General features: G+C 38.5%; 1 long non-coding RNA gene and 1 other non-coding gene across 2 annotated transcripts in view; both read right to left on the bottom strand.

The window, feature by feature from the left end:
• The window catches only part of LOC148867939 (uncharacterized), a 30,224-nt gene extending 21,314 nt beyond the window's left edge, over nt 1–8,910 (bottom strand). The window contains exon 1 of the long non-coding RNA XR_016109668.1: nt 8,606–8,910. This is a non-coding gene — a long non-coding RNA (uncharacterized LOC148867939). The remainder of the gene's footprint in view (nt 1–8,605) is intronic.
• On the bottom strand, nt 1,663–1,769 carry LOC148867940 (small nucleolar RNA R71). Its single transcript, XR_016112138.1, has one exon. It is a non-coding gene; the product is annotated as a small nucleolar RNA R71 (small nucleolar RNA).
• Nucleotides 8,911–21,535: the final 12,625 nt, after the last annotated feature.

Raw genomic sequence — 21,535 nt, 5'->3', positions numbered from 1 at the left:
AAAGAAAAGAGGAAAAAACATAAAAAAAGGCAATAAGAAAACGAGTGGCTGAACCTCTCTTCTCTTATCTTCTCCTCTCTTCTCTATTCTCTGATTTTCTTGAGTTTTCACCATGACCATGTGTGGCTAAACTCTCATACTTGGTTGAAGGAAGCAGAAGCCTCAGAATCCACCAAACTGTGAGATCTAATTTGATTTTTATTGTTTGATTCATGCTTTGAATATTGAATGTTTTTCTATGTTTATGTCTATGATTGTTTCGTTTGATTACTAGGAGGCCACTAGTATATTATTCGTTACAATCTCTTGCTAGATTAGATATCAAATTCGTAATTGTTTGATCCATCTAATTTGCGAAGCAAGTAGAGTTTAATGGTTTGCTGCATTAGAAATCGTTAGATCGTAGGAAGAACACTCGACTAAATTAAATGCAACCGCTTGTGCTTGTGTTGTTTAGCTTCATCGATCTCTAATGCTTAAGGCTATTGTTGGATTAAATCTTTAACACATGTTTAGGGGTTGTTCAGTAGTAAGGGTTAAGAGGATCGCTTGTTTTCTGATTAACTATGATAGGGAGATGCGGGAAAGTAATTCCTATGATGAATATTTGAAGTGTGAATTGATTTATTTTTGCATCAATGAGCAGTAGTGAAATTTTGATGGTGGATGTTATCCTAGACCAATATTCATTCTTTTGGTTAGTTTCAACACTCTAAATTGCCTTGCTTCCCATTTAAATTTTGTTCTTTTTAATTTTGATTATCTTTCTTTTAATTCAGGTTTTCGTTACATACACCCCCTTCCATCTTTGATTCACGTAGCACATAATTTAGGTTAGATACTCTCTATGGGAACGATCCTTACTCGCACTACTGCATTTTATTTTTACAAGTATAGGTTTTATTTTTGGGTGCCTTCGACAGCATGCCAAATTTTGGCACCGTTGCCGGGGAGTTTTTCTATTATGTTTTTGTGCTTCTTGTGATCATTCTTTTGTTTTTGAATTTTCAATTTTTTTTTATCGATCACTTTGATTGTTTGTGTTTTAGCGTAGATTCTTTTATGTTTTATTTATTTATTTATTTTTATCATTCTAGATTTATTTTTATTTTTATTTTTTTTATGGTATGTCGTTCATGGGTTATTAGGGTGATTTGCAGTTCGATCCAGAAATAAAGGGAACTTTGCGTAGGTTAAGGAGAGAAGCTCGGAGTCATTCTGAAGAGAATGATCTAGCTCTTGATTCCCTATCCTTTAACGGTTATGATTTGAGAGAAGAGGACATCATGGCTAGAAACCGAACCTTGAAAGAGCTCAATGCACCTGATTTGAATCAACAACGCTTATGCATAACTTTTCCTGTTTTAGATGCTGATGCTAATTTTGAATTAAAATCTGGACTGATACATCTCTTGCCCACTTTTCACAGTCTTGCAGGTGAGGATCCTCACAAGCATTGCAGGTGAAGGAGTTGCATGTGGTGTGCACGAATATGAACCCCACGGGGTGACTGAAGAACAAATCAAGTTGAGGGCCTTCCCGTTTTCTCTGAAGGATTCGACTAAGGATTGGCTCTATTATCTATCCTCCGGGAGTGTTACCACATGGAACGAAATGAAGCGGCTATTTTTAGAGAAATACTTCCCAGCTTTAAGGGCAGCCAACATCAGAAAGGAAATATATAGTGTATGACAATACAATGGGGAGTCCCTACATGAGTATTGGGAACACTTTAAGAAATTATGTGCAAGTTGCCCCCATCATCAAATCAGCGAGTAGCTACTGATCCAATATTTCTATGAGGGTGTTCAACCTACTGATAGAAGCATGATTGATGCTGCTAGTGGAGGAGCTTTAGTAGATAAAACCCGCAAGGCCGCGAGAAATCTGCTTGCAAATATGGCGACCAACTCTCAACAGTTCGACTATAGGCTTAACCCTCCATCAAAGTATGCTAATGAGGTAAATATTTCTTCCCTAGAACAACAAATTGCAAGTTTGACTTCTCTTGTTTGTCAAATGGCTATAGGTAACATGCAAACGATAAAGGCTTGTGGGATATGTTCAGTAGTAGGGCATCCAACTGATATGTGCCCAACTCTTCAAGAGGAGCCCGTTGAGCAAATAAATGCAACAAGTGGTTTTCCAAGGCAACCACAAAGGAAGTATGATCCCTATTTGAGCACATATAATCCAGGATGGAGGGATCATCCCAATCTCGGCTTTGGGAATCCACAAAATCACCGAGTTTCTAGCAATCAGCCGCACCCCCCTAGACAACAGCTAGCCCAAACTTCTGATTCATGTATGTCTTTAGAGGATATTGTTAAATCTCTTGCCACAAATACTTTGTTATTTCAATAGGAAATGAAACAATTTCAGCAAGAGATGAGGGCCAGTATCCAACGTTTGGACAATCAGATGGGCCATATGCCGACCACAATTAATCGGTTAGAGGCGTAAAGTTTGGGGAAATTACCCTCTAAAATGGTTGTGAATCCAAAAGAAAATGCAACTGCAATCATTCTGGGAAATTACAGCTAGGGCAGCCCCCGCATTGTCAAATCATGAAAAGGAGAAAGACATCACTTCCGATGATGATGAAGTACCTAAGCGTAAGTTTCCACCTCTTTCCGATTATAAACCGATACCTCCTTTTCCTAATGCTTTAGCAGGTTCTAGAAAAGATGAGCAATATAAAGACTTCTATGAGACTTTTCGTAGTTGCGAGGTAAACATTCCACTCTTAGATACTATTAAACAAGTACCTCGTTATGCTAAATTCCTGAATGAGGTGTGTACACGTAAGAGAAAATAAAAACTAAAAGGATGTAAAAAGGTGAGAGTAGGGGAGAATGTTTCTGCAGTTATTCAAGGAAAATTCCATACAAAATGCAAGGATCCAGGTATGTTCATTATCCCCTGCATCCTAGGTAACATTAGAATTGAGAAGGCCATGTTAGACTTAAGAGCTTCTATTAATGTCATGCCATATTCTATATATACTTTTTGAAACTTGAACCTTTGAATAAGATTGGTGTAGTAATTCAATTAGTTGATAGATCTAATGCCTATCCTAAGGGTGTAGTTGAGGATGTTCTTGTGAAAGTTAGTGATTTGGTTTTCCTTGCTGATTTTTATGTGCTTGATATGGATAATGGTGATCAAAACACTCCTATTTTGTTTGGGAGACTATTCTTAAAAACATCAAAGACTAAGATAGATGCTCATAATGGCACACTCACATGGAATTTGATGGTGAAATTGTTAAGTTTAATATTTATGATGCCATGAAATATCCTACTGATGATAATCCTATTTGTTCTGTTGATGCGATTGATTCTTTGGCACAGGAAGTCTTTGAACTCGATGGGAAGGATGGATTAGAAGTTTCCATCAGCAAGCATCTTGAGAAAGAGGAGGCAATGCTGAATGCTGATTTGCAGGAAACTATTGCAGCATTGGATGATTTTCTAGAGTTACAACAATCAGGTAATGCTCCTTATGTTATATTGCCGATTTCTGACAGGAGACCTTTACCCTCTGTTTTGTAGGCCCCCATTCCAGAATTGAAGCCTCTCCCTAGTCGCCTCAAGTACGTATTCCTTGGAGACGGAGAGACGTTACCGGTGATCATCTCTAGTAGCTTTAGCGCACCACAAGAAGAGCAGCTTGTGCAGGTTCTCAAGGAGAATAAGATGACTATTGGTTGGACGATTGCGAATATCAAAGGAATCAGCCCGTCTACATGCATGCATCGCATCTTGCTTGAAGAAGGAGCGAAACCTTCCCATCAACCACAAAGAAGGCTGAACCAACTCATGATGGACGTAGTGAAGAAGTAGATCCTTAAACTTCTTGAAGTCAGAGTGATCTACCCCATTTCTGACAGTAGTTGGGTTAGCCCGGTTCAAGTGGTTCCCAAAAAGACAGGTATAACTGTGGTGAAAAATCAGAATGATGAATTGGTTCCCACTCATATTCAGATTGGGTGGCGGGTTTGTATAGATTATAGAAAAATAAATGCTGTAACCCGCAAGGACCACTTTCCTTTACCTTTTATTGATCAAATGCTTGAAAGGTTAGCTGGTCATTCTTACTACTGTTTCCTTGATGGCTATATAGGGTATTTTCAGATTGCAATCGTTCTAGAAGATAAGGAAAAGACAACTTTCACATGCCCATTCAGGACCTTAGCATATCGTCGCATGCCCTCCCCAACCACTTTCCAAAGGTGTATGATCAACATATTTTCAGATTACATTGAGAATATCATAGAAGTCTTTATGGATGATTTCACAGTTTATGGAGACTCCTTTGGTAACTGTTTGCATAGCCTTACACTTGTTCTTCAAAGATGCATAGAAACTAACCTTGTGCTGAATTCTGAAAAATGTCATTTCATGGTTGAACAAGGTATAGTTTTGGGTCATGTTGTTTCATCTAGGGGAATTGAGGTAGATAAATCTAAAATTGATGTTATTCATTCTTTGCCTTATCCCACTAGTGTGCGGGAGGTTCGTTCTTTCCTTGGACATGCAGGTTTTTACAGGAGATTCATCAAGGACTTCTCCAAAACAGCATTACCCCTATGCAGGTTGCTACAAAATGATGTGGTTTTTGAGTTTGATGAGGCATGTGAAAAGGCATTCGATAGGCTGAAAGAACTACTGACCTCTACCCCAATCATCCAGCCCCTAGACTGGAATGTTCCTTTCGAGATAATGTGTGGTGCAAGTGATCATGTAGTAGGCGTTGTCTTGGGTGAAAGAATTGGAAAAGCATCTCATGACATTTATTATGCTTTGAAAACTTTGAATGATGCTCAGAAAAATTACTCCACCACTGAAAAGGAGCTTTTAGCGGTTGTTTTTTTCTTTAGAAATGTTTCGATCTTATTTTCTTGGTACTAAAGTCATTGTTTATTCTGATCATGCATCTCTTCGTTACTTGATGATGAAGAAGGAGTTGAAACCAAGATTGATAAGGTTTGGCGGGTTTTCCGAGCCGAGGTCGCTTTGGCGGGTTTTCGCTTTCATTCTCCAATTCAAGGACCAAGGTCCTCCCAACTGCTGATGTACATCCTGCAATGATGGATCCGTCGGTGATCATATTGATCATCTGCGAACTGGTCTCTCCTCTGGCAGCTGCCGAGGTGGCTGCTCATTCTGCCTGCTAGTCTCGAGGGCATTCCTCCTTTAGTCCCCCTGACAATCCCCCTATCGGTTTGCCTGTCCCCTCTTCTCGCAGGATGTAATTTTTCAGGTACCCGCGACAGATAAGTTCTTCGATCTCATCGAAGGGATTCTTGCAATTTTTTGTGTTCTATCCATGATCTTGGTGGAAATGGCAGTAGACATTTGGGTTTTTGTTGTCGGGTCTCCCCTTAGCCTGGGAGGCCATTTGACGAGGAGGAGTCCTTAATAGCCATTAACACATCTCCTCGCTTATCATTTAGAGGTTTATAGTTTGTTCTCTCTACGGGCGGAGTCCTGGAACGCCGACCTGACTTGTGCCTGCTCGAAGGGGACCTGCTTCTTGGCTTGCTTCTTCCCCTACTCGGGGACTTGCTTTTCTTTCATTTCTGCCCACTGTTGCTCGTCCCTTCATTCTCTTTTTTCCTCTTTTCCAATGGTGTATTGCTAGTCTTTTGGTTAATCTCCTCCTTGGTACTGAGGAATTGGTTTGCCAACTTAAGGAACTCGGTGATATCTTTTGGTTTGTTGGCTTCCACATGCCACTTGAACTCTTTGTGAGTGATTCTTTTTTTTGCTGTAGTAAGTCGCATCGTTGGATCAAGGTCCAATATCTGTAGACAAGTATGGTTGAAGCGCTTGTTGTAGCTTCTGATTGATTCTCCTTCCCTTTGAACCACGTTCAGAAGGCTTTCTTATGACTTTGGACATTTTTTGCTGGTAATGAAATGTACAGTGAACAGGTCGGAAAACTGTGCCCAACTTTTAATGGAGCCTGACGTGAGGTTCCTATACCAGGTTCGGACTACCCCCCTGAACGTGGTGGAGAAGGCCACACACATGCAAGATTTGTCAGCCCCGGCCAAGTGCATCTGAGAATGGAAAGAATCCATGTGATCGTTGGAGTCAAATAACCTGTCATACTTATCTAATGGGATACCTTGAAACCTTTCGGCATTGAGGTTGCTAGGAGCTCGGGAGATAGGGGAGATGATCGGCTAAGCAAGGGAGGCACATCCTTCATTGCCACCGGGCTCACTTCTTCCCTTTCTTTAGCTCGCTCTTCTTGTTGGGTTGGCCTCGCTGGCAGACTGTTTCTGGCCAATGAGCGATGCGCCTTGTCGCATCGCCATTGTTGCTTCTTCACCGGCTCAGCGTTGGTGCTGCTGACCTCGGTCTGATCTGGTATCTCGGCATCATTACGGACATTGTCACGAGGTGGATCCTGCTTTCTTCTTGTTGAGTTCTCCTGGTTGTGGTTTCGCACCGGCTGTCACGAGGCACCGAAGGGTTTGTCCTTGAGTTCACACCTCCAGCTCCGGGCTGGTTGTTATCTCCTCGCCATCCGTTGTTTTCCTGTTAGGAGTGTTGCGATGGGTTGGCCCTGTTGAGCTGACTATCCTCAAGCCTATTTCTAAAGTTTCCTTGTGAGATTGGAGGGGTATGCTGACCGTCTCTCCTCCCATGCGGTGAAGTCTAACCCCTGGGAGGGACGAGCACCTTCAAGGTCCCTCACCCCGATGAGGGGATCGACAGACATTCTGGATAGTTCCAGGCAGGTTCTGGTTCTGGCCCTGGCGCAACCTTGGGTGGCGGGGTGGAATTCGCTGCTGGTTCGACTGTAGTGGTGGGAATTGCTGCTGATACTGTTGGTACATGCAATACTGTTAATAATGTTGAAGCTGTTGGACCTGCTGCATCTAGATCTGTATCGTCTGGAGACATTGAACGAGGTCATGGAATTGGGAGTGCTCAATTCCAGGGGGGTCCATGGATGGCTCAAAGAAAGTTACGCCCACTGGGGGAATCAAGACGCTCACTTGCATGGTGCCCTATGGTATGAACAGTGATGGGACCCCTGAAGCTGTGAGGGGAATTGTAAATTGTCAATTCATACCGTGGGGTCTTGGGGGAAGGTTGATTGCTGATCTTCCCCCCCAGTGGCGTTCATCTCGATGCTTTTTCCGGCATTGTTGGAAGAATCCATTGAGATAGATCCAAAGCTAAAACTACAATTGAGATTGGGATGACCTTTTGATTGGTTCCCACAGACGACACCAATTGATAGTGCGTGATCTGGATACTCCTAGTTGGAAGATGACCTAGACCCTAGTTGTGTGGCGAGCTGGACCAAGCTGGATGATAAAGGATCAGAGAACCCAGGGTGGCTAACCCGGTGAAGCAACTCCGATGCTTAAGTCAGTACTGTATTGTGGATGCAAGCTGAATATTTGAGTGCTAGTGAGCAAATAATCGTGCGTACCTTCACCTTGAGGATCGATGCCTTTATATAGTTGAATAGTCGTAATCCTTACGAAAAGGCTTCAGAATCCCCAGACTGCATATATAAGATTCATTCTGTTTTTGAAGGAGAGCAATGTGCCAGTTGATAAGGTTTATCACTTTCCTCCGATTCGGACGGTGTGAGGATGAGCCCTGTTATTAGATGTTGTGATCTTGGGAGATTTGGAATCCGTTGGGGAAGCTTTTGGAGTTGATTACGTGGTTGTTCGACTCTTTGGTCCCAAACTTGCACCTTGGTTCTTTGGCTTCGAACTAGATTTGGTACCGAGGTGCCTTTATGGCGAGGTGCTCAAGGCCCCGGGCTCCTGAGCTGCTGGCAAGGCTCCCTTGCTGAGTTGTCATCCTAGTGACTGATCGTGTCCACGTGTACCTCGGTTGTTAGGTCGGGCCAACTTACCCCTCATCACACTCGGATTTGTAATCGATCATCTTAAAAGTCAACTAAATTCGCAATAGCCTATTTCTTTATATTTGCATCTTCAATGGTATATTTCTTTTTCAAAGTAGAGTAAATTTTCTTTGAAACCTTATAAGTACAGTAAATATCAAATAGAGAATTAGATAACGAATTCAGGATCTGGGATCTATCGTGTCATCTTTCTTGAACATCTAATTAATAACACTTCTAATATGTTCATGTTCTTGATTCGATTTAGTATATTTAGCAAGGTTTTTAAAAACGAACCAGAAACATAAATGGTCAGGGGATTGGTTTTTGGTTAAGCGGTTCAACTGTCCGAGTCAAATGGTTTGGCCCATGATGTCATAAATAAATTAAAAAATAAAAAATATATTTTCAATTTTGGGAAACATCCGACCTTCAGTCTTTCAAACCTAAAGGTATAAAATTAAAAAAAAATACAAAACTTTTGGGTGTGGTTCCCAATTGAGTGTTAGCTTGTTAGGCTCAAAATTGGTGGTTCCCAAGGAAAACTTTTGGGAACCACCAATTTGGGAACCCAAAAGCTTTGCATTGTTTCTTTTTTGATAAAAGAAAACAATGTTTTTGAATTTTATAACCTTCACTCTCTAAGGACTGAAGGTCGGGTGGTTCCCAAAAGTTGCAGATTGAACAAGCATGGGAGAATAGTGGGCAGGAAATATACCATCACCTCCAATACAAGTAAGGTTGCAAAATCGCCACTGCAAAATCATTGGTCGCTACTGCAAATCGGTTGCCAGACCTGTTACTACCGCAACCCACAACTCTTATTGTTGGATCTGTTGCAAAATCAACGCTGCCGTTGTAGACGAAGCTCACCGTCATCACCGGTCACTGTCATTGTCGGTCGCCACTGCAAATCGGTTGCCAGACCAATAGGTTGTGGCCACCACAGGTGGTCGGTTGGGTGTGACAGATGAGAGGAGGGAAGGGTTAGAACGAAAATGGGGTCGTTCTAACCCTAAACATAAGAGGGATTGGGGACATGGGGTTATTTTGTTTTTTGTTTTTTTCTTTTATTTAAATCAGTGAAAATAAAAATGATCACCTACGAACCGCTGCCCGGGTTGAATGGTTTAGCGGTTCGACCGCCGGGTCAGCAGTTTTCTGACTTTGTCAACGGGTTTTAAAGATTTACCGATTTATAGTATAACTGAACCTGGGGGCTGAACGGTTACTGGTTTCTATGATCTGATCATCCGGTCCGGTCTGGTTTCCATTATATTTAGACAAAATATAAGTTAGATTATGATTCTCAAGAAAAATCATGATTCTTTTCAAACCGGTTATGATAATTCTTTCCATCAAAGGATTCAAACTTTGACAAACCAAGATAAGGGTTTTCCACAACTATGGAATTAGTTTTAAGATTGTTGGAAAATTATGAGAATTTAGATAAACTTATCGATAACAATTGAGTTGTGGCGAGTGTTTGCTTTTCTTAAAATTGATTTTTTCCCCTTTTGGAAAATGTTTGTTGGTGTAAAAGGTTTCTAGTGGTTGGACTCTAGAATACAACAACTCTCACCCTTGGCATTGTTTGCATTCACGACCCAAAGTAGCAAACCATTACACTATGTATACCTAAAATGATACCAATAGGAAAAAACAATTCAATGGGAAAGAGAAAATTGTAATTAACGAGAAGCATTTTTTTTTTTAATTTCAACATCAGAGAAATACAGACAAGCTCTATGCAGATTTCTGATTTCTATTGCAGAGCTATAAACATTAAAAATGGCAACAAACCACACTCAATAAACCAACGCCCATCCCTGAATTGGCATCAATTCCTACCTGGCACCTACCCATCAGTACTTTGAGTGTACAAATTTTGACCATGGGTTGAATCGTCATTCTCCCTTTCAAAAACCACTAGAGAGTGCTCAACCAAAAAAAAATGTCTTCTGCTTTTCTTATGACCTCTCCCACATCTAGGAGAGTCAAACCCGTAAAGAATGCGGGAGCATGGCTCAAAGTATCGATACGATATGTCCCCTGTATCGGGCATATCGTATTGTATCTTTTGAAAAAGATATGGTCCGAATCGCTTGTTTCCAGGTGTTTCGGACCCCCAACTTTTTTAAATAATAAAAAAACATCTTATAAGCTTCCAAAAAAACCAAACATTGAAAAAAAATTGTAAAAAAGTGTGTATCAGTTGTTTCTCAGTACTGATATGATACGATCGAAATGCGTATCGTATTGATACTTTGAACCTTGTGCGGGAGAGAAAGCAATTTCAAAATATAAGAGAAGAGGACTCGCAAAAACAAAGAAAAGTAGAAAAACACCACCACATGATGTGGTGAACAGGTGCATGCATGTAAGCCTTGCCTAGCCTGGCCTGGCCAAGTGTGTGCATGTGCATGCATGAGTCCAGGTGTATTCTCTCCACAGGTCTTATATAGAGGTGTAAATCGGGCCGCCCCGCCCGTGGCCTGGTATGACCTGACACGAAGGCCCACGGGCCATGCCAGGCCCGACATGAAGGTCCCCCCCCCCCCCCCAGAGGTGCCCATGAAGGGATTAGAGATCCATCATATGGATGGCCGAACCCTACAGGTAGTTTAGGCGAAATTTCACAAATTTCCCCTCCCCTCATTTGGGAATCACATTCCTTGTTTCAGAAAATCTATATTTTCAAGGATCAATCTTGAATCATAAACAAAACCAGATCTGAAACCAGAAGCAGGAGAGGGATATACCTGATACGGAGAAATAGTATCTCCCAATGGAGGTGTACGCCAAGGAAGGAACCAAAAACTGCTCCCACTGAAGATGGCACAGTGTAGGATGGAGCAAAATCAACAATGTTCGTCCAACGAACCGAACCCTTCACAAGAATTTGCTAGAGGCTGTGAGCACAGCTTCAGATCAGCCTTTCTCCAAAGGCTGATATCAAGATCCAATCTTGATCATTCCTGCTTAAAAGAGGAGATCAAACTGGCAGTTATGGCAGCGGCAGGAAGGAGGCGGCAAGGTGAAAATAGCTTAGTCTCACTAGGTGCTATGTTCTCTCTCTGATGTGAATGTGATGATCTTCTAAAGGTTGCCGCCCCCTTCTCCTTTTATAACCTTAATGGGATCAACTCATAATCCCATTAGGAGTTGCTGATCCAAATCATATTTGGATTTGAATTCCTTTTAAGAGATAAGGATAGACCCTTATCTTATCTGCATATTAGATCAGCCCTCTCCTGATCTTATCAGGAGGTTTCCGGATCTGAATCTGTATTCAGATTTGGACTCTCTGAGTGGATAGGGTAAGACCCTATCCTATCTGCTAATCTAATCTCAGATTCGCTCCTTTATTTAATTGATCAAATTAGCCCAGTTCAAAATGGGCTTTAGGCCCAATAAGAGTATGTGCTCACTTAACCATCCAAATTGTTGCCTAGTTGGGCTTCGTTGTATGGCATGGGACCCAAGCATTAATCTATACATCAGCCACAAGGGTTTGGCCCAACCTTTGTTACAAAGCCTAGCCGAATTCACTGGAAAGCCCAGTGAACCCCCTGAGCCCATCACATGGACTCTATGGGCCCAAAACAAACACTAAATGGTCATTGGGCCATGCCACCTTGTAACACCGAGTGACTATGGGCAGATGTAAGATTAGCCCATAAGATATTACCCTCAATGGTTTTACACTTAACCTCTCAGCCCATAATGATCATACACTGCCCGACAAGAGAGAACCTCTCCCTCGGTTGCAAGGAACAATGCTGCACTCTCTATTCACATGGATCCCGGGAATTAAAATCTTTTGCAAACAATTTGAAACCATAACATATATATAATTTTATATCCGTATATAAAATATATTTTACAAAATAAATCTCAATGATTGAAATCGGCCACCAAAAGTCTTGGTTTTCATCAGAGAGAATGCATCCCCGATCATTACCTTTGTCTGACAAAGTGGTTGATCCTGTTACTATGATCACCCACTCAGATGAATTCTCAGACTGTCCCAACATACCCAGGTTTTGATCCCCTCTAAGGATCTCACTGATTGACATATCAAAGACAGCCCAAGCCCACACCTAGTTTTGCCCACTAATATCCAAGGTCCAGGGCAATACTGGAAATCTGGTCCGATTTAGGGTTTCAACTGCGTGTACATTGGGTCTCACCCTGGCAATTGAGACAGGCCACCCCGACACTTGGTAGCACACCAGTGTCAGCCTTAGCAGGATAAATCTCCCCAGACTTATCCAACGACTGTGAACATTCTAAGCTAACATGAGTCTCATTATGTGTCCAATTTAAGGGTATCACACAGAAACACACCACAAGAACATGAATCAATGATGCACTTCATTCATTTACAATAAATGTCATAAGTACATCAATCTGATTGGAGCTAAGGGCATACAATTGTCTGATAACCCAATGATTAGTTTCAGCATTTTGGAGGTTTTTTTATAGAAATACCCCCACAGCTATAAACAACCATATTAGGGGGGTATTTTTGTATTTTGCTTATAGGGAGTTGAAAAAATGACATAAATGCCCCCCTACAACTATATAGCAACTAGTTTAGGGGGAAACTTTGGGCAAAGTTTAAGTAACTTTATAGTGACCAAAATACCCCTCCCAACAACTAAATAACAGATAGTTTTTTGGGTGTTTTGGGCAATTGAATTATGTTCAATTCTTATAAATAGCCCTATACTCCACCATTCTCATCACACCAATTCAACAATTCTCTTATTCTCTTCTCTCTCTCTCTCTCTCTCTCTCATACTCATACATTCTCAATTATTTGCAATATGAGAAATTCATTTTAGCTAATTGTATGATTCTTCATTCTCCAATTCTCAAGTCTCAACTTTATCGAAGTTTTGACTTTCAACAAGAGGAATGCTTGCTCAACCAGCTTAAGTATCTCAATTCGGGAGGCTTGGACGTTGAAAGGCTTCAACCGTTGAAATCAAGTTGGAATTTTGAGCCGGCAATCCGAGTAAGTCAAATTAGATTAATTTTTATCTTTTTAGAATAAAAAAAAATGGCTATCTCTTCTAAAAACCGATTCCCCAACATGTTCACCATGGATGACATTCAATCGCATCACGATAGTGTTAGCACTGATGCAATTGATGTCGATGGAAGTGGTACTTTCACCCCTGGTAGTAGTGATACTAGGGAAAAAGGAGGGCTTCCAAGCTGAGTAGCCTGGTTTGGAAAGTTTTCAAAGTAGAGGATATTGATGGGAAGGGGAAAAGGGCCATTTTCCAAAAGTGTAGGAAAGACATTAGTTATTGCAGCATGGGTGGTACGAGTCATTTGAGCAGACAATTGCTCACACATGAGCTAGAAGAAGATGAAGGGAGAGAAACAACCCAAACACAGATCAGAAGGGGTATTAGTTTTGGTACCCACAATATAAAAAAGTTTCTAGGAATACTAGAAGAACTAATGCTTTAATTTTTTTTTATTCATATAAACAAAATTTAATTTCTTTGTTAGCAACTCTTAATTCTAAAGTTGCAATTACTTCAGATGTTTGGACATCCAAATTCAATGTTAGTTATATTTGTTTTACTGGCCATTTTATTGATGAAAATTGGCTTTCGAATAAATTAAAAGAATCTTAAGTTTTACTGGGCTTGAATTGCCACATAGTGGCCCAACTATTGCTGCAAGTATTTTAAATACTTTGCATGCTTATGGAATAGAAAACAAATTGTTTTCTATTAGTTTTGATAATGCCATCAATAATGATTCTACAATAAATCTTTTAAAATCTCAATTAAAACCATGCTTAAATTGTAAATTATTTCATATAGGATGTGCATGTCACATCTTAAATTTATGTATTCAAGATGCCTTGAATATTATTTCTACTCATATTTCAAAAATTAGAAATTGTATTGTATATATAAAAAGTTTAGGGGCAAGAAAACAAAAATTTAAATATTTATGCCAAAATTATGGTTTAAAGTATAAACATTTTATATTAGATGTAAAGCATAGGTGGAATTCTACCTATGCAATGTTAGAAAGTTGTATATCTCATAAGCAAATTCTTTCAGATTTTTATAATCTAAAAATGCCTAATGATATGATATTAGAGGAAGGCTGAGAAATGGCAGTCTGTATAAGAGATTTTTTAAAACATTTTTATGATGCAACAAATGATTTATTTGGAATTTATTATCCAACAAGTTGTAATTTACCATATCAATTAATGGTAATTAGCGATTGTTTTTCCAAATATAGAAATTATCCACAATTTCAATGTATTTTTGAAATTATGGAAAATAAATTTAAAAATGTCAGTCGGCGGGTTGTTTGGGCCTGGTTGTCAAGTCGGCGCCTGTGTCAGTTGGCGGGTCAGTGTCTAGGCCAGGTTGTCAGGTAGGAGATCTTCCTGCGATATGCCACACTACTCCTGTACCGAACTTCTCTACAAGTGGCGAGCAGTGGCATGCTGCTTATGGCGAGTTGCTTGTGGCGAGCTGCCTATGGCGAGCTGCCTGTGGCGAGTTGCCTAGCTCGTGGGGTATGCATGCCGAGTTTATCGGTGGGCGTCTTATGGACAGCTTGGCCGGATCATGTGCTAGGCTGATCCAGGTCGGCCAGGTCGCACAGGCCACGTCAGGTCGTGTAGGCCGCACGCAGGTTGCGCCAGGTCGCGCAGGCTGCGCGCAAGCCGCGTGCAAGTCGCGCTAGGCCGACCAGACCGGTCCCTAGATGGGTCACCAACTTCGTAAGTTGTTGGCTGGGTGTTTGCCTAGTTGTCACGAGGTGCCACGTGTCACAATTCCACTAGAGGGCCAAATCTGCCCTCATCAGGTGTGAAGCTAATGCCTACAGTATCTTCTTTTTCTAGTAGAGGATTTAAATATGGCTTAACATGGAGAGAGAGAGAGAAAAAAAGAGTAATGTGAAGAGGTAAAGTTTCCAAAAGGGTAAATGATCCCTTGAATTTTCATTTATGACAAATACCCCCTTTCATTAGAGTTCTATCAGTTATCTTAGAAAAAGATTCTCATTCAGTTATTTAAAATTTTTAAATACCCAAATGACCCTTTTCTTATTTACTAGTAATTAAGCACATGTGTTGCATGTGGTAATTTTTTCTTTATATTAATTACTTGAATTTTAGATATATCATAGTTAAGATAGAAACTAAAAATTAACAAAAGTAACAATATTCTTAAAGATAAATTTAAATATTTATTATTCAATTATGACATCATGGGTTTCTTTGAAAAGTTGGACCACTGACCCACCATCTAGATAAGAAAATAGTTTTGCTTTTCAATTAGTTTTAAATTAGGGAAAATTATAGTTGGAGCCGGTTGTACATTTAAAATTAGGCTACAATTAGTTGGTCCATAAACCAACAAAACTTTGACAACTGATTCTACATTTCAATTTATAAAAACCCTCGCCATGTCATCGGAGGCTTACGTGGTTGCTGCCAACATGGGACTCTTAATCCATGTTGGACACAACAAAAAACTTATATTGGAATTGCCTTTTAATTTTGGGTGATTGGAAAATAAAAAGTGGGTTTTTAACTCTCTCTCTCTCTCTCTCTCTCTCTCTCTCTCTCTCTCTCTCTCGATCTCCCTCGCACTCTTTCACTCATAGTCATTTTTATCTGCTCAATGACTATGTGATTTGAAAATAAACAAAAATGCTTTTTAGTTTTTGTATTTACGTTCTCTATATCAGTTTCTCTCATTCTCACTCTCTTTACCTATCGTTCTCCCTCAATCTCTTTCATTCTCATTCTTGGTCGATCTCTCATTCTCCCTTAATTTCTATCGTTCTCCCTCAATTTCTCTCCCTCTCCCTTTCTCATTTTTTTTATTTTCTCACACACTTATATGGTATTAATAAGATCGTATAAAAGAACATGATACCAACTTGGTATGGTTAAAAAATTATCACACCAATTTGATAAAAAATCACAAAAAGCTAATGAAATTTACACCAATTGGAGAATGATAGAGATTGGGGGAGAAAGAGATATTGACCGAGAGGGAGAGTGAGAGAGAAGAATGAGAAAGATTGAGGAAGAACAAGAGAGAGAGAGAGAGAGGTTTTGATTTGGCTACAGACTGAAGTTGAGAGAGTGGGAGATAGAGGAAACGAGAGATCGAGAGATGACTGTGAGAGTGAGAGAGAAGGGAGGGAGATCGATAGATAGAGGGAATGAGAGAGAAATTGAAAACCTATTTTCAGTATAGGTTTTTTGTTGTATCCAACAAAGACTAAGAGTCCCATGTTGGGAACAACCACATAATCCTCCGATGACATGGCGAGGGTTTTTATACTTTGAAATGTAGAGCCGATTGTTAGAGTTTTGTTGGTTTTAAGACCAACCTGTAACCTAATTCTAAATGTACAACTGACTTTGACTATAATTTTCCCTTTAAATTATATATTTCATTTACATTATATAAAATATTTTTTATTTATCATACTTAATTTTGTTTGTCTATGGTATCATTTGACTCAAACCACTAACCCACCATCTAAAAATAAAAATTATTTAATTTCTAGGTTGACATTAAATTTTGTATTACATTTCCATCATTGATAAAATTATTTCTTATGTTTAAAACTTATCTTTGTTTAATATAATAAATGCACAATATTAGAGATGTACCCAATGTTTTATTTTTTATAAATATATAACATTAGATATGTGCCCAAAATTTTCTCAATCTTTTTTATTTTTTTTTTATTTTTGTGATTCTTTGTGTTTTCTATTATTAAAAGCTTTATTATTTGACTTTGACATCATTTCATTTCTAGGTAGATTTTGAATTTGGCATTCCATGTTCATCATTAAGAAATATACTTCTTATATTTCATAGTTATTTATAAATTTTTATTATTTAATTATGGCATTATTTATTAATCCATTTGACCCTAAATGGTCGAATTGCTTACCCACCAGTAGGAGGGAAGAAAATGGTTTTGTTCTTAAATTACTTTTCAAAATGTTTATTTTTATACTATTAAAATTAATATTGTGGATGAAAATACAAGAATTTAATGATGAGAAAAATATATCTTAAATATAGGATTTAATGAGAGATAATTGGAAAGTATTTTTTATTTCCAATTGGTTGTAAACTTTACACTCCATTTTCACCATTAATAAAAACATTTCTTATTTATCATACTTATTATTGTTTAATATGTATGTTAAAAATGTTCCAATTTATTTTTTAATTTCTATTTTTTCACTTTATCTATTTTTTTTTAATTTTATTATTTATTCGTGGCAACATGGACTAACCCATTTGACCCAAAATGATTTCATTTTTTACCCCCACCTAGATGAAAACACTATTTTTGCTAAGTAGATTTTAAAAGTAAAAGCTTTTATATTATTGGAATTATTAATTTATTAAGTATGGATTTAATTAAAAGAACTTAATGATAGAAGAAACAAAAATGACTTAAATTTATGATTCAATGGACATGAATGCAAGTTAATAACTTAAGTGTTGGATTTTTTGAGAGAGAATTGACTGCATTGAATATCTTTAAATTGCCTATTTTCAACTCATTTAATATCAAGAACGATTACCCTATTTGCCCTCATTTTTTTTTTATCAATAAATATAAATATAGAGGAGTAAATTTTGTCCTTAGAAAATTCCAAAAGTATTCTTAAGGCCATTTGTACTTTTTAAAGTAGTATAGATTTGAACAATTTATGATTGAATTGGTTTTCTATATATAATATTGAAGTCCTCTTAGTATCTCTAATAGATCTTTGTAAATTTCTGGATGTATTTAGTATTCAAATGAAATGGTAGAGTATCTTTCTTTTTTATAGATGTAAATTCAAGGTTTTCTTTAGTTTTTCTTAATTTATTGAAGGAAGGAGTGAACAATTTTTATATTTTAAGATGAAAGGGGCATTCATGTTAGTGAAATTATGAAACAAGAATTTAAAGAAACTTGTTTTTCTTTGTCACTAAAATGATTCTTATTATTTTAGTTGGTTTCGTTCGGAGAAAATGGAGGTATTTTTGGGTTGATTAAGGTTTAAGAAAGAAAAGAAAATAAAGAAAGTTTATATGGGTATTTTAGTAATTTAACACATTCTATGATCTAACTTATGACTAGGGGTATTTGTCATAAAGTGAAAGTCTAGTGGGTTTTGTCCTTTATGAAAGTTCATGGGGATAATTGCCACTGACCCAATTGTATTGGCTGGTCTTTGTCACAAATTAAACTTCAGGGAATAATTGTCAACAACCCCATAGTATTAGAGGGTCTTTGTAATTTACCCTTTTTTATAAAATGGAGACATACGGGTAATCTATGTCCACTCAAACTAATGGAAGGGGTTAACAAGTATAATTTAATCCAAATGTTAGGAGAGGTTTCTGGTGATGTCAAAGTTGAGGGGAGGTCAAAGCAATTGTCAGAAATGTTAAGGGAGGTTTAAATAATTTACCCTATCATAAAATTAATATTTCCTATTTAAAGTTAGGGTAAATTGTAGATAGATACCCTATACTTTGGGAGTAGTCTCACTTTAGAGTCTAAACCTTCAAATGTTCCACTTTTGTACCTATCCTTCCAGAAAATGCCCATTTTCCAATTCTGGTTATTCATTATTCATCTTCTTCTACCTTTAGACTTTGGATGTAGACCAGTGGTGAAACTGGCAACAAAGTAGGCTGTCACTGGTCTATTATTCGGGGCAAGGTTCAAAATATCGATACACCCAATACGCTGGTAGGGGCGTTTCAATACTTGTTTTTTTACTATTTTTTATTTTTTTTCTCAAAACTGGTTCAGCGGAGCCAGTCTAGGACCCCTCCATCCTTTGAACTAGTCAGACCCCCGATACACCCACTGTAGGGGCATATCAGAAGGGTCTCGGAATGATACGTATCAGCCGATACGTAACGATACTTTGAACTTTGATTGGGGGTAATCTCACTTTCAAGCACTTACTTTGTTGGCATTAGGGGTGTCAATTGGATTGGATTTGGTCCAATCCGATCTAGTCCAATGTGAGTCCATTATAAATGGACCAGGTCCACTCTCAATGAATGTTTTGGACCAATTTGGATTGGTCCAATTCAACGTCTAGATCCTCTAACCTATTCAAAATTGTTTCGGTTTTGATTGGTTTCAACCCAAACCCGGTCTATTGACACATATATTCTTATCTTATATCAATGGACTAGATATTGGCTTAATCCAACCCAATCCAATATAAATTTGTTATGGATGGACCAAGTCCAATCCAATCTAATAAATATTTGGGCCGAATTGGTCCAATCCAATATGTCTTGTTGTTTTGTCCAATCCGTCCAAATTGATTTTGAACTGGACGGGTTCCAATCCAAAACCAGTCCATTGACACCCTTAGTTGGCATTAGTTTGTATTCAAAGTCCAAAGGTACATGAGAGATGAATAGTGAAAAAAAGATTCAAAACATGGACATCTTGTAATTTTACCCCTTATCTTAATATTAGTTTAATGAATTTGGACTTAAATGCATATTTTTGGAAATTTAGGTATTAAAATGACACATTTGAATGTTCAATCCTTAAAGTGAAACTACTCCCAAAGTATAGAGTGCCTATTTCCAATTCACCCTTAAAGTTATAGCCATAGAGCCCAGCCCTGGCCAATGATCACCCTCATTACTATTGTTAATTAAATTGATCCAATCCATTTTCAGCCCATTTTAGATACCAAAGCATCTCTAACTCATTGGTAGGTTTTCTAACTCCTAGGAGGAGAGACATGGATCAAATCCCATTGCCACTAAGTTTGGGGGGTTAAGGGTATGAGGGATGGGCTAGCCCTTGTTGTGTATCCTCATAAAGCCTTGGTTCCAAGTCCCAACACAAGTTGATATTTTTTCATGGGGCTAGGTTGTGTAGTGGAAGAAACCTATGCAACATCTGAGCCTATATGGCCAAGACAAGCCTTTTGTGATGTAAGGGCCAATTGTTAGCTTAGAGGACACACGTATTTCTCTCATTGTACAATTTAACCCTATAACAATTCGTATAAGAGCAGAAACAACTACTAACATAATTGGTATCAGAGCAATCAACTAGGAGTGAGCAAATGGGTAGGTTCTACCCGAAACTGAATGGAACTGACCTCAAAACGACCTTGAATCGACCCTATTTGATCTGTTAGAGGGTAGGGTCTGGTTCTAAATTCTTGGCACTATCCCCCACTGAGGTCACTTCTAGGGTATAGGTGTTTACCCTACCCGGACTGACCTTGGTAGGCCTTTGTGGAACTGAACTTCGAACCAAAATTGCCTTGAAATAAACTCCAAAATATTTTTTAGGATGTGAAGATTTGACCCCAAGCACTCATTGTTATAAAATCCATGGTTTCACTTGACCATTGAGTTACTTAAGTGATTTGATCATTTTTTTCGTCCATTTTAATATTTGTATGTATCTAATAAATAATGTAAAAGGTAATATTTACAAAATTTAAATCATAATGACAAAATTTCAACCACATCTTAATATATTATGATAATCTTCATATTAAATTACTCAATTTAATCAATAAAGATGATATAAGTTTTAAACTATATATTATCATTATTAAAAATCAAGTTTTTGAAGGACATGTTTCATTTGTTTTATGAAGGGGAAGAGTAAAGAAAGAACAGGTTCCATAGGTAGACCTTGGAACCGACCCCAAAACCACCAAGGCCGGAACCGACCTTCATAGGGTAGGTTCCGGTTCCAAAAACCTAGAGCCGACCCTATAGGGTAGGTTCCAGGTTTAGGTTCTGCCATGGAACCTAACCGAACTAACCCATGCTCACCCCTACAATCAACCACCTACCGCAATAATTGGTATTAGAGCAACAAGTGAGGTCATCAAAAGTGGTCATCCTTCAAGAGTAACATCAATGTAAGGTGTGGTCCATTTGCACTCCCACTCGTTGGGTTTGGGCAAGTAACAGACAACTGGCTTGTTAAGAGGCCTTACATTGAGTCCCCTTTCTAATGACCCTAATAGGAGTGCTTGTGTTAGGGTAGTTGCACAATCTATTTTCACTCACAAGGCATATTGTGGTGGTTTGAGTAGGGGAGTGCATAAGTCCTTCATATACATCAGTTGTTGTCCATTCTAGTAGGGCATGAATGGTGTGTTTACATCTTGGCTTGTAAAAAGGATGGACCATTGTTCTGTAACCTTTCAAAGGCATTATTAAGATGGGGAGAACAATCTGAAATTGGTTTGTGTTGATGGTTATTAAAAGAATATCATTGAGGTGGTAGCATTAGTTCTAAAAGGGTCCTAAAGATCAAAACCACAATATTGGAAAGCTAGGAATGTAGAACCATTAGTTGTTTGAGCATGGTAGCATAGGAACTAGATCTTGCATCAGTGGAAATATTCAAAATACAAGGTAGAAAGTCTGCAACATCACCATTAATAACACATTAGCAGGTGCATGTTTGACAACATCATGGGTAAAAGTTGCCTACACACAACACAAAATATGGTCAAGACCTTAAGACTGAGGAAAATGGACCCCCTCAAAGTGAAGTGGTAGTCCAAAACAGAGATGAATTATACTTTCAAGGGACAAATAAGCATAGC

The sequence above is a fragment of the Nelumbo lutea genome, chromosome 3, assembly GCF_056320005.1.
Source record: "Nelumbo lutea isolate HS-2025 chromosome 3, American lotus-T2T, whole genome shotgun sequence".
Lineage (NCBI taxonomy): Eukaryota > Viridiplantae > Streptophyta > Magnoliopsida > Proteales > Nelumbonaceae > Nelumbo > Nelumbo lutea.
Note: the sequence above shows the minus strand (reverse complement) of the source record. Positions and strands in the feature narration are given on the sequence as shown.